This window comes from Erythrolamprus reginae, chromosome 6, assembly GCF_031021105.1.
Source record: "Erythrolamprus reginae isolate rEryReg1 chromosome 6, rEryReg1.hap1, whole genome shotgun sequence".
NCBI classification, from domain to species: domain Eukaryota; kingdom Metazoa; phylum Chordata; class Lepidosauria; order Squamata; family Dipsadidae; genus Erythrolamprus; species Erythrolamprus reginae.
Window position 1 is genome coordinate 76,226,363 of NC_091955.1, and position 17,331 is coordinate 76,243,693.

Sequence of the window (17,331 nt, forward strand, 5' to 3'; positions counted from 1 at the left end):
AGTGAACCAGTAGCAATAGGTTTTGGAACCCACTACTGGTCACAGTAGATTTAACTGAAATTCAAAATGTCTGAGCAGCATCAGACTACTTATAGCTTACACAATTAGTATCCAGATAAAGTAAGGATGGGAAAAATTCATTAAATTATTCCTTTGTCCCCAAATTTGTCTGTTGTCATATATTATTAATCATAACTCTTCTATCTTTTCTCTTGATTAACTCTGGGTTTAACTCTGGGTTAAAAACAGGACAACCTTATTGAGCTGGTCCTCTTTGTTTCTTAAAAGAAACCAGATGCTCTACAAATGTGTGTGTGCGTGTATTAATTTTTCTAAATTGTATTTGTTCATATTTAATTCAAATAAAATTATAGAATCAGATTTGGAGAGAGACATTTAGGTCATCAAGCCCAACCTCTGTACTGTGCAATCCAAATTCAATAAAATTCAAATTAAAGCATCTCTAATCAATAACCTTTTAGCTTGAATGAAGAAGAGCTTATCATCTCCCTTTGCTGTTAGAGTTTCAAACATTCAGAGGAATCTGCCTTCGTGTAACTTAAGACAATTATTCTGCATCCGCAACTCTGGGACAATTTTGTGGGACTTCAGGGACTTGAAAAGTGGTGTTTTCATATTCTCTCTCAGTTGACTTTTCTTAAGGCTAAGCTTATCCAGGTTGTTCAGCCACTCTTTAGAACAGTGATTTTCAACCTTTTTTTTAGCCGCGGCACATTTTTTACATTCACAAAATCCTGGGGCACACCACCAACCAAAATGACACAAAATGACACCCTAAGACACTCTCCTCTCTTTTTCTATCCCTGTCTCCTCGCCCCCTTGTGTATGTGTGTACACATTCTTGAACCATTTCCAAAAACAGGTGAGGGCTGGGTTTTTTTTCTCTCTTATTCTTTGGGTTCTTTTTATCATATGCTTTAAATCAAGAGTCACTTCTCTCTCTCTCTTTTGTTTCTCTCTCTTTCCTCTCATTCTCTGTCTCAATCATTTTCTCATTTCTCTTTTTTCCTCCCCTTTTTGCTCATTTCTCTCTCTCTCTCTCTTCCTTCCTCTCCTTTTCTCTCTTTCTCTCTCTCTTGCTTTCTTTCTCTCTCTTTCTCTCTCTCTTGCTTTCTTTGTCTCTCACTCTTGCTTTCTCTCTTTCTCTCTTTTCTTTCTCTCTCTTGCTTTCTCTCTCTCACACTCTCTCTTTCTTTCTCTCTCTCTCTCTTGCTTTCTTTCTCTCTCTCTCTCTTGCTTTCTTTGTCTCTCACTCTTGCTTTCTCTCTCTCTCTTTTCTTTCTCTCTCTTGCTTTCTCTCTCTCACACTCTCTCTTTCTTTCTCTCTCTTTCTCTCTCTCTTGCTTTCTTTCTCTCTCTTTCTCTCTTTATCTTGCTTTCTTTGTCTCTCACTCTTGCTTTCTCTCTCTCTCTCTTTTCTTTCTCTCTCTTGCTTTCTCTCTCTCACACTCTCTCTTTCTCTCTCTTTCTCTCTCTCTTGCTTTCTTTCTCTCTCTCTCTCTCTCTCAGAGAAAAGTTGTGAGACCGAAACCTGAGTTTCCTTTTTTGCGGCACACCTGACTATGTCTCGCGGCACACTGGTTGAAAAACACTGCTTTAGAAGATAGCAACCAGTCCCCTGATCTCTTTGTTGCCCTGCTTTATACAACTTGTTCAACTTTATCTGAATCTTTCCTGATGTCTAATACCCACAATTTGACACAATCAGATGTCAAGTATTTTTCCAGAAAGTGTGAGAAAGAATGGGAAAGAATACTAAGCAGAACCTATGAAACGAAGTCATGCTTATGGTTTGCTACTTTCTTTCTTTGGGGCAACCATTAAACCCTTTGTCCATGGATCCTTAGTTATACCAGCTATTGGTATTTCCAGATTGTGTTAGCATAGAATGGACCCATAATTTATTTTAAATGAAACTGAGGTTAACACAACTCCAAAGCAATGAATGCCTGCCATATTTGTCTTGGATGAATAGCAGAGCAGAACTTTGGGAGATAAATTACACAGAGGGAGAAGGTAGTAAGTCAGATTTAAGCACCTTAATAGTAATTATGTGAACTGCCCATGGTTTGTCATGCAATATGAGTCTTCTCTATGCATATTGCTATCATTTTAAAGGGATTTTATTCCAAAAGAAGGCGGAAGTTCAGTCTGTGCATTTATTGCGAAATAATTTGAATAAATTATTTTTAGTCATTATTGAATGGAATAAATTATTTTTAAGGTGAATAAGAATGTACAAGTAAAGATTTCTGGAAAAGAAGGCACATTTCTGGCCAAAACAGTGAGCATTAGCCACCTGCCAATTTTATTTAGTGGGTTTATAGCTGATCAAGTTAAAAAAGATTAAGCTAATTACTGCCAGCTTCTCTGTTTATATTTCCCATTACTGGGGTATTTTTGTAAGGAATTAGTGGGGAATGAGTCTTATGTCCATCACATTTTATCCTTGGGGAAAAAGCAAGTTATAAATAAAAATGTGCTTTATATTTATGTATATGGAGGACACCCACAGTATTGAGATTGCTCGGGGATATCCAATAATCTGACTGTTCCTTAATCAGAATCAACATTCTCAAATGAGTTGTATGAATTAACTCGAATCATGAACTAATTTCAATCAGAGATGAATGCAAGCAAGCAAGGCCCTCATTTCTTCTTGACTTTGTCAAAAACTCTGCTGCAGATCTGGATTTAGAGCTCACCTAGATAATTGTATTCAAAACACCTGCCCACCCACCCACCCACAAAGCCCACTGTGTCATCTAAGATAGAGAGAGACTTGTACATGCTGTTCTGAGAAAAAGAGTACGGAATTTGGACTGCAGTTATTGCCCATTCATCCAGCCAATCTGTTATAACTGGGAATACCTGGAGCCAAAATGACAGCATTGTATCATCTACAAGATACTAACAGTTCCTTCTTTATGACTCATGAGCTGGGGAGTTATTGAGGTCTTTGTTAAGTGGGGATTGCTGAGAAGGTAGGTGGAATTCAGAAAAGTTAGGGCCAGAAAAGGAATGATGACTCTCTTTCAGTAGGAAATGAAGCCATTATTTGTCAGATAGGTTGTTTGTGTGCTGTATGACGAACTGAGTAATATCTTTGCAGTTCTCTGAGGTCACCACATGCCTTGTGCTTCCATTCATTGTGGCAACATCATCATCCTGTGGTGGTTAGAAGAATAGCAACAGGAGAAAGAGACCCCGGTTTTGAATTTTAAAGATTTGTCATGATACCATAGTACAGTGGTACCTTTAACTAAGAATGACTCTACTTACAAACTTTTCTAGATAAGAATCCGGTGTTCAAGATTTTTTTTGCCTCTTCTAAAGAACCATTTTCCACTTACAAATCTGAGCCTCCGAAACTGTAACCGGAAAAGGCAGGGAGAAGTCTCCTTGGGGCCTCTCTAGGAATCTCCTTGGAGGAAACAGGGCCGGAAAAGGCGGGGAGAAGCTTTTGTGGGGCCTCTCTAGGAATCTCCTGGGAGGAAAAAGGGCCGGAAAAGGTGGGGAGAAGCCTCTGTGGGGCCTCTCTAGGAATCTCCTGGGAGGAAACAGGGCCTCCACCCTCCCTGTAGTTTCCCCAATCGCACGCATTATTTGCTTTGACATTGATTCCTATGGGAAAAATTGCTTCTTCTTACAAACTTTTCTACTTAAGAACCTGGTCATGGAACAAATTATGTTCAAAGTCAGAGGTACTGCTGTAAATTCATAGGAAAGGAACTCATCATAACACTCAAACAAAGTTAATGCGACAGATATTTTGGGTTGCAGTGTAGAGATTGGAGGAGTGTTAATAGATGAAATGATGTGGAAGACTATCCCCCAACCCACGGGCAGGCAAAGTGGGCTCTTCTATGACTTGTGGACTTCGATTCCCAGAATTCCTGAGCCAATCATGCTAGCTCAGGAATTCTGGGAGTTGAAGTCCACAAATCACAGAAGAGCCAACTTTGCCTACTCTTGCCCCAACTCATTGTCTAATAAGGACTGAATAGCACCGTAGCTCTGACATTTTGTTTCTGGGATGGTTTTAATTAGAAAATGCAGAAGTGAATTGACATGGTCAACAGCAATTTACACCTTAGTGAACCAGATGGTTTGCTGGGTTTCTTCCTGCAAATCTTTTTTCTGGGTTTTGTGAATTATAATTAATTGGAAGGTGTGTATTTGCTTAAAGGAGTTGTTATTTCTGAGCATAGGTATGAAAAAAAAAGCAAGGAGCAGGAATCATCGAGGCTTTGCAGAAGGTGGCACATATTTTCTTTGCATGCTATACACACAAGCAGGGGAATTAGAAGGGTGCAAGTGTGAAAGACACAAATACATAGGGAGAATCTCTTAGCTACATTGTACTTGGGGGCTTCTTTAGCTCATCATGGTTTTGTTCGTTTTTTTATTCCCAGGTTATTTTGCAAACCTGTTTTTTTTATTTTCTTTCAAAAGTTAGAAGATGTGACAGCCTGATGCAGCCTTCAGTTAATTTGGCACCACTGTCCTAAACAATGGCATGGTACAAATCTAATGAATCAAGAGACCTATCAATAAATAGCAGCCACTTTATTGTGACCTGGGAAAAATTGGATGATAGTAGTGGAGACCAGCATAGCTGGAGAGCATCAAAATGGGGATTAACTTGAAACACAATAACCAGAGTCTAGCCTGATTTAGGTACAGTGGTACATCTACTTACGGACTTAATTCGTTCCGTGACCAGGTTCTTGAGTAGAAAAGTTTGTAAGAAGAAGCAATTTTTCCTATAGGAATCAATGTAAAAGCAAATAATGTGTGTGATTGGGGAAACCACAGGGAGGGTAGAGGCCCTGTTTCCTCCCAGGAGATTCCTAGAGAGGCCCCACGGAGGCTTCTCCCTGCCTTTTCTGGCCCTGTTTCCTCCCAGGAGTTTCCTAGAGAGGCCCCACAGAGGCTTCATTCTGCCTTTTCTGGCCCTGTTTCCTCTCAGGAGATTCCAAGAGAGGCCCCACAGAGGTTTCTCTCTGCCTTTTCTGGCCCTGTTTCTTCTTCGGAGATTCCTAAAGAGGCCCCACGGAGGCTTCTCCCTGCCTTTTCCGGCCCTGTTTCCTCCTAGGAGATTTTTAGAGAGGCCCCACGGAGGCTTCTCCCTGCCTTTTCTGATTACAGTTTCGGAGGCTCGGGTTTGTAAGTGGAAAATGGTTCTTGAGAGGAGGCAAAAAAATCTTGAACACACAGTTCTTATCTAGAAAAGTTCTTAAGTAGAGGCGTTTGTAGGTAGAGGTACCACTGTATTATTTACAAAGCAGAAGCACTAGGCAAGGGTGGTTTAACTCAGTCCGTATTTAAAATTGTCATTCAGAAAGCAGCAAAGGGGTTTCATTTCAATTATCAGCTATTTTTATCTTGATCTGACAGTCTTTACAAATGCACCTTAATTTGGACTCATACAGACATCCAACCTCTTGTGGCCATCGGGCATTTCTGCCGTGCCGCAAATCCAACCAGCAGAACTGCAGTATGCTAAGTGCACTTTAGCACCCATTTCACTTTTCATAGTGACTTGCTTTGCCCTACAGCTGCATCTCTTGTCAGTTTTATAAAGATTTGCAGACACCGTGCTAGTATAGAGGGCATGCAATAATCTGCAAGATGGCCAAAAAAATATTCACTGTTGGTAGATTTATGAATGATGTGGGATGGAGGAAATTTTTCTTTCTTTCGCTTTCACACGGCTGAAATATACTGTAAATGATCCAAAGAAATGGAAGGATGATAGTCTTAGAAGTGTTGATGTATTTGATTTATTTGATTTATTTATTTGATTTATGTGCCACTCAATCCCGCAGGACTCAGGGCAGCTAACAAGTAACAAAAAAGTAACAAAATATTTTTTTTAATATTGTTATAATCCAGCGATGGCGAACCTATGGCACGAGTGCCACAGGTGGCACGCGGAGCCATATCTGCTGGCACGCGAGCCGTTGCCCTAGCTCATCTCCAACATTCATTCATTCATTCAATTTTTATGCCGCCCTTCTCCTTAGACTCAGGGCGGCTTACAACATGTTAGCAACAGCACTTTTTAACAGAGCCAGCATATTGCCCCCACAATCCGTGTCCTCATTTTACCCACTTCGTAAGGATGGAAGGCTGAGTCAACCTTGAGCTGGTGATGAGATTTAGTCAGGAATTGTTTTTGGAGTCTTAAACCAGACCTCATTGTTGCATTCCCAGCAGAGAAAGGCTGCAAAAAACTTTACTACTACATGCTTGTGTGTGCTGGCCAGCTGGTTTTTGGCTCGCACAGAGGCCCTGGGAGGGTGTTTTTGGCTTCCAGAGAGCCTCTGTAGGGATGGGGGAGGGTGTTTTTACCCTCCTCATGGCTTCATGGAAGCATTTGGAGCCTGGAGAAGGCCAAACACGATCTTACTGGGCCCACCAGAATTCGGGAAGTAGGCCATTTCCTGCCTCCCAAGGACCTCTGGGGACAGGGAAGCTGTTTTCGCCCTCCCCAGGCATTGGATTTTTTGCGTGGGCACTTGCGCATGCTCAGTAGCGTGTGTGCATGCTTATTTGGCACCCGAGGGAAAAAAAGGGTTCACCATCACTGTTATAATCTGATGAACCACAATGAAGGTGAACCACAGAGGCATGTGAGAGGCCCTCTGAGTTATAGCCAATGTCATTTCTAAATTACGGCAAGGAGTTTGTGAACAAACATTAATACCACTCTACTACGCCATGGTCAGACCACATCTGGAGTACTGCATCCAGTTCTGGTCACCACACTTCAAAAGAGACATTGAAACTCTGAAGAAGGTGCAGAAAAGAGGAACCAAAATGATTAGGGGACTTGAAACCAAGACGTACGAAAAGAGATTGCGGGAACTGGGCATAGATAGCCTAGAGAAAAGGAGGACCAGAGGGGACATGATAGCTGTATATAGGTATATGAGGGGTTGCCACAGAGAGGAGGGGGCCACTCTATTCTCCAGAGCACTAGAGGGCTGGACGAGGAACAACGGCTGGAAGCTGACCAAGGAGAGATTCAACCTAGAAGTAAGGAAGAACTTCCTGACGGTCAGAGCGATCAACCAGTGGAACAACCTGCCTATGGTGGTTGTGAACTCCCAAACTCTGGACAATTTCAAGAGGAGATTGGACTGCCATTTGGCTGGGGTGCTTTAGGATTCCTGCTCAGGCAGCATGGTCCCTTTCAACTCTAACAATCAATCAATCAATCAATCAATAACAAACAGACAAACAGACAAACAAACAAACAAACAAACAAACAAACAAACACACTGTGGATTATTTGACAAAATATGGCAAAACAAACTGGGTAGGTAAGTGTGACATCTAGATCTAGGCAAGGTTACGTTCTCAAGGAAGTAGAGAAAGTATTTCTGGGATAGTGTTTTGGGTAAAATCTGTACATCGTGATATTGAAGAACTGAACATTTCCTAATATCAGCAATCTTCTTCATTTAGAGCTCAGTCTCATCACTCATACTTTAAAGATTGTGCAAAACTGATTAGGAAATAAATAGCTTGCAATTACCCAAGTAAGTAAGCCAAACTATACCCTGCAGGGAAAAAGAACCCAAAGTCACATTGCTAAGGCAATTTGCTGGGAAGGAACAGGATAGTGTTTGCCTAGTATTTGTGCCATCTGTCTTTCTATGGCAGGGAACTTTCCCAGCTTCTCATTTCTCAATCTTTTTTATGGCAATTGGGCTGTTATGGATGATAACTTCTGGATGCTGTGGAGCTACTTTTTTTAATGTGATTACTCTTCCTGTTAGGAGCATCTTCAAAGCAATATGAAGGTCCCCCAGAAAGTAATGCACCACATTTTTTTTTCTCAGCTTACAGTAACGGTACGAAGGCAAAACTTTAGATATACATTATTTGAATTGTCAGGAGTGCGTTTTTTCAGACAGATAGCGTAGCTGCAGCAGTGTTTTAAAATGGCTCTCTTCCTTATGACTCACATAAATACCGCAGCTAGAATATCGCGAGCGCAAATGTGGAAAAATGAACAGACCCCATCAGAAAGCTTAATTATTGACAAAATATATAGATGTGTAGAGATGGATGAAATCACAAATTCAATTAAGGGAACTAAGATCAAAGAATCAAAACGATCGTGGTACAAATGGCATGAATGGATTCAAAAGAAAAACTAAAAATGTTACAATACAAAGTTATCAGTATATACAGAAAGAATAACAAATACCTTACGAATGTCAATAGAAACAAAGTAAACATTTTCCCTCTTTCCTTTTATTTCAAAGATGTATTATACCAATGATATATATAATTGAATGTATACTGTTAAATAAGAGATATAAAGAAATGAAAGATATATACAAAAGGTAATAGAGAGGGAATAAAATCTGTAAAACTTAAACAAAACAGGTGAGAAATATTTTTGAAAACAATAAAGAAATTTATTTAAAAAATAAATAAATAAAATGGCATCTGTAAGTGATGTACGTCACAAGCAGCATGTCGTCATTGAATTTCTCACTGCGGAGAAAGAAACTGTTGGGAACATTCATAAACATTTGTGTACAGTTTACGGAGAATCTACAGTCGACAGAAGTACGGTTAGTCGCTGGGCACAGAGGCCCTTAGAGATGATTCACACAGTGCAGAAATGGCTTCGAGACCAGAACAAGGAGTGGTACGGACAGGGCATACACGCCCTTGTGTCTTGCTGGAGCAAGACTATAGAACGGGATGGAGATTACATTGAAAAATAGGGAGTGTAGAAGAAACATCATTCTTTCTTGTGAGTAAGTTTCATTGTGTTCAATAAATAATTGTTGAAGGAAAAAAATGTGGGGCATTTCTTTCTGGGCGACCCTTGTAGAATAAGCTTTGCAACATTTCTTCTCCATCAAAACTGGTGGCCAGAACTGAGCCAGGGAAAGACATTTGAGCACAGGCTATTCACAGTGGGAAAAGGCTATTTTCCGGGAAACCTAATTCTCAATGCTTTTACACAGTTGTGTATTTGGGAACAGCTGTACCATCTTTCTATTTTAAAACCTCCAGGCTGCACAGCTGTGCAGTGTGCCAGCGTTGACTGGACTGTTGCCTAAAACAGCCGGCCTTCTTTTTCCACAAGTGCAAATCTAGTAACTCCACAGCCAATGCTCCCACCATGAACTTAACTGATAAATGGGTACATCTGTAATTCTTCCACAATTGCAATGCTAAACCTTGCTGCATAAATGTGACAATATTATAATCACAGTACAGTGGTACCTCTACCTACAGACGTCTCTACTTATGAACTTTTCTACATAAGAACCAGGTATTCAAGATTTTTTTGCCTCTTCTCAAGAACCATTTTCCACTTACAAACCCGAGCCTCCGAAACTGCAACTGGAAAAGGCAGGGAGAAGCCTCTGTGGGGCCTCTCTAGGAATCTCCTGGGAGGAAACAGGACCAGAAAAGGCGGGGAGAAGCCTCCGTAGGGCCTCTCTAGGAATCTCCTGGGAGGAAACACATCCGGAAAAGGCAGGGAGAAGCCTCTGTGGGGCCTCTGTAGGAATCTCCTGGGAGGAAACAGGACCAGAAAAGGTGGGGAGAAGCCTCCGTATGGCCTCTCTAGGAATCTCCTGGGAGGAAACACGCCCGCAAAAGGTGAGGAGAAGCCTCTGTGGGGCCTTTGTAGGAATCTCCTGGGAGGAAACAGGGCTGGAAAAGGCGGGGAGAAGCCTCCGTGTGGCCTCTCTAAGAATCTCATGGGAGGAAACAGGGCCTCCACCCTTCCTGTGGTTTCCCCAATGGCACACATTATTTGCTTTTACACTGATTCCTATGGGAAAAATTGCTTCTTGTTACAAACTTTTCCACTTAAGAACCTGGTCACGGAACGAATTAAGTTCGTAAGTAGAGGTACCACTGTAGATACTGCATCACAGTCATTCACATGTAAGCTGTATATGAGAAAATACATGTAGAGCAGTGGTTTTCAACTGGGGGTCGGGACCCCTTTGGGGGTCGAAGGGCCGTTTCATAGGGGCTGCCTAAGACCATGGGAAAATTTGCACAGGTAAACATTTGAATCAGTGTTCTTCAAAGTTGTAACTTTAAGGTGTGTGGAATTCTTAAAGTTGCATTGACAAAATTGGCAGCTCTGTCACTAAACACTGTGATCACTAAGCAAAACATCAGATGACCCTGATGGACTTAAAACCCCACTTTCCCTTTGGTTGTTAAGTAAGCCACTATAGTTCAGCAAAACATCACCTGATTGCAACTTTATCACAGAAGTGAAGAAGCAATGCTGAAAAATAATGGTGGCCACCCAAAATCTTGTCACGTTGAGCCCCATTTGGACATTATCACTTAGAGGTACAGTCCCTTTTATTGCCACCCGTTTGGACAGTAATGGGTGTGTGTCCCATTATTTTGAGGGGACAGTACATTTGCACTGTTATATAAGCTGTATACTCACCACTTTACATTGTAGCCAAGTGTCATTTCTTCAGTGTTGTCACATGAAAAGATATACAGTGGTACCTTGGTTCTCGACCACAATTCGTTCCAGAAGTGTGGTCGAGAACCGATTTGGTCGAGTACCGAATTAATTTATCCCATAGGAAATAATGGAAATGGATTTAATTGGTTCTTAGCCCCTATTTCCTTTATTTCCTATGGGATAAAGATCTGAGGAGCTCTATAGTCTAAGCACTCCAAGCTGTAGGAAGGGTGGGGGCGGCTGCAACACCGACAGTTTCGGGGGGCTCCTTTCCTCAGTGGTTCGTCTTGTACCTTTAGGCAGCTGCACTGCGGCGATAGCGGTGGTGGCTTTCCTTCAAGCAGCAGCAGTCCCGGGAACATCACATGAGGAAGGGAAGCCGCTGACGTTCCCGGTGCTGCTGCTGCTCGAAGGAAAGCCGCCGCCATCGTCATGGAAAAAGTTGGTGCAGCTGCCTACAGGTAACAAGATGAACCACTGAGGAAAGGAGGCCCCCTGAAACTGCTGGTATTGCAGCCGCCCCTACCCTTCCTACAGCTTGGAGCGCTTAGACTAGAGACTGGGAGGCTGTTAAGTGGGCGGCCAGGATGGGCGTGTCGGATTCCAACTCCCATTCCATCTCACCCCGTCCCCTCAGATCTTGTAGCATTTCGGATAATAAACAAAATTTTCTGTGGCTGTTCGGTATCCGAATTTTTGTTCAGATACCGAAGCAAATTTTTGCTGAAAATTTTGTTCGGTATCCGAAATGTACGAGAACCAAAGCGTTCGAGAACCGAGGTACCACTGTACTTAAATATTTACAAAAAGTGAAGGGGTGTACTCACTTCTGTGATATAATGTATATTACACTGAATGGAATGGAATGGAATAGAATTAGAATAGAATAGAATAGAATAGAATAGAATTCTTTATTGGCCAAATGTGATTGGACACACAAGGAATTTGTCTTGGTGCATATGCTCTCACTCTACATAAAAGAAAAAGAGACATTTGTCAAGAATCATGAGGTACAACGTTTAATGATTGTCATAGGGGTCAAATAAGCAATGAGGAAACAATCAATATTGATAATAATCTGAAGGATACAAACAACAAATTACATTCATACAGTCATAAATGGGAGGAAATGAGTGATAGGAACGATGAGAAAAAACTAGTGGTAATAGTAGTGCAGACTTAGTTTGACAGTGTTGAGAGAATTATTTGTTAAAGGTTTCGCTCTCAGAAGAATAAATATTGTTAGGCATATATCAGATTAATAAAGACTGTATTAGTTCCATGCCGGTAAACTATGTAAATTAATGGAAGCCAGTCTTGTTGTTTATTATTTTTATTGTAATTCCCAGGACTGAACAATTTATTTATTTATTCATTTATTCATTCATTCGTTCGTTCGTTTATTTGTTTACTTACTTACTTTACTTACTTACTTACTTACTTACTTACTTACTTACTTACTTACTTACTTACTTACTTATTAGATTTGTATGCTGCCCCTCTCCACAGACTCGGGGCGGCTAACAACAGTAAAAAGACAACGTAAACAAATCTAATATCAAAAAATCTAAAAACCCCAATTTAAGAGATCAGTCATACATACAGTCATACCATACATAAATTTTATAAGCCTAGGGGAAGGGAATATTTCAATTCCCCCATGCCTGACGACAGAGGTGGGTTTTCAAGAGCTTACGAAAGGCAAGGAGGGTGGGGCAGCTCTGATATCTGGGGGGAGCTGCTTCCATAGGGTCGGGGCCACCACAGAGAAGGCTCTTCCCCTGGGTCCTGCCAAATGACATTGTTTAGTCCAGCATTTCCCAACCGGTGTGCCGCGGCACACTAGTGTGCTGCGAGACAACATCAGGTGTGCCGCGGCGAGAGGCGGCGGAGGAGAGTGGGCGGATCGGGCGGGCAATGGGGCAGGGCGGAGAAGCCAGGGGCGCGTTTGGCCGGAGGCACCTACTGCCGCACCTCCCTGCCCCTGCCTCCCCATGGTGCCTTCGGCCAAACGCGCCCCTGGCTTCTCTGCCCTGCCCCATTGCCCGCCCGATCCGCCCACTCTCCTCCGCCGCCGCCTCCTGCCTTGGGGCGAGCAATCCGGGAGTCCGGGACCGTGTGGCTTTGTGCCATGAAGAGAAAACGGCCGACTTTTCCCTGCTGCCGTTTTCTCTTCATGGCGCAAAGCCACACAGTCCCGGACTCCCGGATCGCTCGCTTCTCCGGTCAGCAAAGCCATCTGCCCAGGAAAGCGCCGCGCTGGCCGGAGAAGCGAGCGATCCAGGAGTCCGGGACTGTGTGGCTTTCGGCCGGGCTAACGGGAGGCGGCGCGAGGCCGGGCGCTGGGGACGTCTGGGAGGGCGAGGAGGCTGATGGCTGCTGCGCACTCCACTCTCTCTCCGTCTCTCTCTCACTCTTTCTTTTTCTCTCTGTTGCTGGCGTGGTGAACGAGAGAGAAAGAGAGAGAGAGAAAAAGGAGGTGAAAGAGAATGAGAGAAAGAAAGCAAGAGAAAGAGAGGGAAAGAAAGCAAGAGAGAGAAAAAGAAAGGGGGAAGGAGGGAGAGGGAAAGACATAGAGGGAGGGAAGGAGGGAGAGAGAAAGAGAGCAAAAAGAGAGGAAGAAAGAAAGAAAGAGGGATGGAGAGAAAGAAGGGAAGGAAGGAAGAGAGAGAAAGAGGGAGGGAGAAATAGAGTGAAATGGAGGAAGAGATATTTTTTTTGTCCAAACTTTTCTTTAGCCCCCCCGCCCCCCCCTTCAGTGTTCCCCAGAATTTTGAAAACATGAATAATGTGCCGCGGCTCAAAAAAGGTTGGGAAACACTGGTTTAGTCGACGGGACCCGGAGAAGGCCAACTCTGTGGGACCTAACTGGTCGCTGGGATTCGTGTGGCCCGAGAAAAATCTGGTCCGATGCCATGAACAAATATCCCTGCCCCTGGCTCAGACCAACCATCAGAGACCATTTCAGATTTCCTGGGAGGGGAGAAGTATAGCAGGGTAGAAGGTAACATTCAGATGAAGCAATCCTGTTTGTACCTATCTGCAGCTATTAGTAAATTGTGAGAATGTGATATATTGTAGGAATATTTGCTGGAATTGCACAGTCCCCATCCAAGAGGTCAATCATCTTATTTTTCAAAGCGCACGGATCGACACGCATAGCTGGTGCATAAGCTGGTTTAATTGTTGATAAGCACCAGTATTTCTTGTGCCGAGCCAATATGCTACTCACAGATGTAGGGCTGCTGATAAGTAATTATGTGGTGATGTGCCTACCTCCTTTTGTGATCTGTTGGTCTAGTTCTCCTCTGTTGTTTGAAAAGTATCCCTCACTAGGAATGAAACTGAATGCAGGCTAAGCAGAAGTACTGTTAGTATGAAATACATTTGTCTGGTATTCTGGAAGCTGTCAATTTCCCCAGCAAGACCAGGTTTGTATATTGGGAGGGCTTTTAGATCCATCGTTGTCATTAGATAAACATCTAGGAGGAGGAAGATTCAGGAAATATGGCATTAAATCCTGTGGTTTTTCCTGGTGTGAGGGTCTAGATTATATTTTTCCTGGTGTGAGGGTCTAGATTACATTTTTCCTGGTGTGAGGGTCTAGATTAGTCGGATGGTGGAAGAAACCTAATATTTTCTGTAATAGACGCTTCATTCAATACTGTGTCCAGTTCTGGAGACCTTACCTACAAAAAGATATTGACAAAATTGAACGGGTCCAAAGACGGGCTACAAGAATGGTGGAAGGTCTTAAGCATAAAACATATCAGGAAAGACTTAATGAACTCAATCTGTATAGTCTGGAGGACAGAAGGAAAAGGGAGGATATGATCGAAACATTTAAATATGTTAAAGGGTTAAATAAGGTCCAGGAGGGAAGTGTTTTTAATAGGAAAGTGAACACAAGAACAAGGGGACACAATCTGAAGTTACATAGAAACATAGAAACATAGAAGTCTGACGGCAGAAAAAGACCTCATGGTCCATCTAGTCTGCCCTTATACTATTTTCTGTATTTTATCTTAGGATGGATCTATGTTTATCCCAGGCATGTTTAAATTCAGTTACTGTGGATTTATCTACCACGTCTGCTGGAAGTTTGTTCCAAGGATCTACTACTCTTTCAGTAAAATAATATTTTCTCATGTTGCTTTTGATCTTTCCCCCAACTAACTTCAGATTGTGTCCCCTTGTTCTTGTGTTCTGTTTCCTATTAAAAACACTTCCCTCCTGGACCTTATTTAACCCTTTAATATATTTAAATGTTTCGATCATGTCCCCCCCCTTTTCCTTCTGTCCAAGTTAATTGGGGGAAAGATCAAAGACAACATGAGAAAATATTATTTCACTGAAAGAGTAGTAGATCCTTGGAACAAACTTCCAGCAGACGTGGTTGATAAATCCACAGTAACTGAATTTAAACATGCCTGGGATAAACATATATCCATCCTAAGATAAAATACAGAAAATAGTATAAGGGCAGACTAGATGGACCATGAGGTCTTTTTCTGCCATCAGTCTTCTATGTTTCTATTATTATTTTTTCTACCTTGTGCTAATGGCTGTATCCAGTTCTTGCCTGGTCTTGAAAATCCAGGTTCAGTTTTCTCATTTCTACCATCTCTTCCTCAACGAATATCCAGCAAAGTTGTGACAGATGCTCAATACACTATTGATGGGAACTGTCCATTATGATTATATCAGATAACTTTTCTGTTGTATTCTTCGCTTTTGAGTTGCTTGGAGCCCAGTAGAAAGTGTGGATTTACCCCCATTGCTGAAGGATTACTGCATTTTGTTTCTTCTTATCCATATTGTTGATTCAGCACAACTTTTCTTACGTCCATTTGAAATATCTTCTCCAGAGCTGTCCTCTTGATACCTACTCTTTTTTAAAAAATATTTTTTTATTGATTTACTTGATACCTACTCCAGTGTTTTTCAACCAGTGTGCCGTGGCACACTAGTGTGCCGCGAGACATGGTCAGGTGTGCCGCGAAGCTCAGAGAGAAAGAAAACAAGAGAGAGAGAAATAAAAAGAGAAAGCAAGCAAGAGAGAAAGAAAACAAGAGAGAAAGCAAGAGAAAGAAAGCAAGAGAGAAAGAAAGAAAAAGAGAGAAAGCAAGCAAGAGAGAAAGAAAACGAGAGAAAGCAAGAGAGAGAAAGAGAGGGAGGGAAGGTGGGAGAAAGACAGAGGGAGGTAGTGAGGGAGAGAGAAAGAGCAAAAAAGAGGAAAGAAGGAAGAAAGAAAGGGATGGAGAGAAAAAAGAGGGAGAGAAAGAGGGGGAGAGAGAAATACAGCAAAAGGAAGAGATAATTTTTTTTTGTCCAAGCTTTTTTTAGCCCCCCCCCCCCTCTCAATGTGCCCCATGGTTTTGTAAATGTAAAAAATGTGCCGTGGCTCAAAAAAGGTTGAAAATCACTGACCTACTCTGCTATCTTCTTCTCTCTCAGACCTTTCATCTTATATGAAATAGTTTTCTCTATGTGATATTTTGTTTCTGTTTTAGTATAAGATTTTTTTATTTTCTCCACCATAAAGTGAAACAGTATACAGTGATCCCTCGATTTTCGCGATCTCGAGCTTCACGAAACGCTATATCGCGATTTTTCAAAAAATAATAAATTAAAAATACGTGCGGAGGGAGGGAAGGAGGGAGGGAAGGAAGGAGGGAGGGAACGAGGGAGGGAGGGAAGGAGAGAAGGGAAGGAAGGAGGGAAGGAGGGAAGGAAGGAAGGAGAGAAGGAAGGAGGGAGGGAAGGAGGGAGGGAGGGAAGGAAGGAGGCGGGCATTCTAAAAGCCGAGAAGCCGTTGCCACAAGTGCTGCTGAAGGAGGACTCGTGCCCCAAGAAAGCCGGTGAGAGGGGCGAATCGGGCGGGCGGGGGGTAGCGGCGAGGAGCCCGGAGGCGCTGGGGGGAGTGGCCGGCATGAAAAACAACCATTGCCAGCCTCCGAACTTTCGTCGCTCCACCATCTGCGTATGCGCGGCCATGGAAAAAGGGCGTGCATGCGCAGATGGTGTTTTTACTTCCGCACCGCTACATCGCGAAAAATCAATTATCGCGAGAGGTCTTGGAACGGAACCCTCGTGATAATCAAGGGATCACTGTATACCGGTAGTTACAAACACAACAACAATGCTTAAAATCAATCATCTATAAAGTTTTCTTATTACTCCCTCAATGGAGGCTCTTCTCTCTCCTCGTCGAAAATTTTCTATTAATTATTACACAATTCAATTCTTTAAATTCTACTAATTTTATACAATCAGTTCTTTAAAATCTAGATAAAAATTCTTCCTCTCCGTCTTACTATAAACAGTTACATTACATCAATGCAAAGAATAATAATAATATTATAATAATAATAATAATAATAATAATAATAATAATAATAATTCACTGAAAGAGTAGTAGATCCTTGGAACAAACTTCCAGCAGGCGTGGTTGGTAAATCCACAGTAACTGAATTTAAACATGCCTGGGATAAACATAGATCCATTGTAAGATAAAATACAGGAAATAGTATAAGGGCAGACTAGATGGACCATGAGGTCTTTTTCTGCAGTCAGTCTTCTATGTTTCTATGTTTTCTATATTGGAGCTTAGCTAGGGCAACGGCTTGCATGCCAGTAGATATAGCTCCACGTGCCACCTATGACACCCGCGCCATAGGTTCGCCACCACTGCTATATGTCTTTGATAATGTGAAGTGATGAGGAAGTAACATCAAACTTCATTAGTCAGTCTTCTATGTTTCTAATAATAAAATGTCTTTTATCTAATTTTAATATTGTATCATATAGCTAATTTAAAATTCTAT

At 42.1% G+C, this 17,331-nt stretch overlaps 1 protein-coding gene across 1 annotated transcript in view; it reads left to right on the forward strand.

Annotated features, from left to right (window-relative positions):
• Positions 1-17,331, forward strand: part of HIPK2 (homeodomain interacting protein kinase 2) — a 240,934-nt gene that overhangs the window by 88,681 nt on the left and 134,922 nt on the right. The gene's annotated exons all lie outside the window — the stretch shown is intronic.